The sequence below is a fragment of the Rhagoletis zephyria genome, unplaced genomic scaffold, assembly GCF_001687245.7.
Source record: "Rhagoletis zephyria isolate East Lansing unplaced genomic scaffold, Rhagoletis_zephyria_1.1 Rzeph_scaffold_00594, whole genome shotgun sequence".
Taxonomy (NCBI): Eukaryota; Metazoa; Arthropoda; class Insecta; order Diptera; family Tephritidae; genus Rhagoletis; species Rhagoletis zephyria.
The window spans coordinates 125,620-126,732 of NW_016157678.1; positions in this window are offsets into that span (position 1 = coordinate 125,620).

The following is a 1,113-nucleotide window of genomic DNA, read 5'->3' on the forward strand; positions in this document are numbered from 1 at the left end:
ATGAGGAATGATTCGCGGAACATTGGCCAGTCCTCCGGTCGCCCATCAAATTCCGGTAAGTCGTATAATTTCTTAACGGCACCTTGACCGGAGGAATTGCTTAAAACTCGATTTAAATTCGCTAGGGTTTCGGCAATCGAGGCGTTTTCCCCTGTTGTTTCGTTTGCCCCAGATGGCATGCTACTCGCACCCAAACGTACACTTGGCGGCTCATTGCTAGACATGTTTGAAAGTCGCGCTACCGCATTTTGCAATTCAACCAATTGTCTTGCCATAGCACTGATTTGTAGTTCAAGTGCTGTCGGCTGTTGCTGTACGGTTGCATTTTGTTCCCGTATTGTTGCATTTAATTCGTCGTTACCGCTATTTTCTTCTGTACCCTGACTATTTGACGCTGAACGTGTTAACGGCATTTTTTTTTTTTTTTATATAGCCCTTTAGCAGCTCTTTGTTGTTGTAATGACGGGTCTTTTTCCCGACCACCGTTATCGCACCACACCGGACTCCCCCAATAACTACACTAATCAATTTTCAGGTACTCACCCCTTCGCCTACTATTGTCTGACGAGCTATTCGATGCAGGCCAGGGAATCCTCGATGCAACTATGCCCTCAACTTCACCTCCAAGTATGTGTTCATAGAAGTGTACTCCAGGATGTCGCACGTGTCGCATTTACTTAAACATGAACACCGGTCCAATCAGACACCACGTTTACCCTCGCAGGTTGACAATGTCCAATAAAAATTAAATAAAAGATGTTGCAGCTTTAGGGATACTTGAATAAAACAGGTTGATATTCGTTTCGCGCAGTTTTATTTCCTACATGAATAATGATTTTATAAGGTTTAACACAGTACAAGTTAGTATTCTTACATTTTGTTTCGCCTCCCTACTTGCTCGCTGCTTGGTGAATTCAAATGAAGTAAAATTTTCACAAGGCAAAGGGAGTTGCCAGAAGGGCCAAATTCATAAATTTCCCTTACGATTAATGTCCTTAAGGACAGGGTAACGCATGTAACATAAATAACTTAAGCTTTGAACATTTAACGATTATCGCCAACAGGCCGAAGACAGCGCTGCTCTTACTTGTTTTTGTATCAGTCTGGCAATGC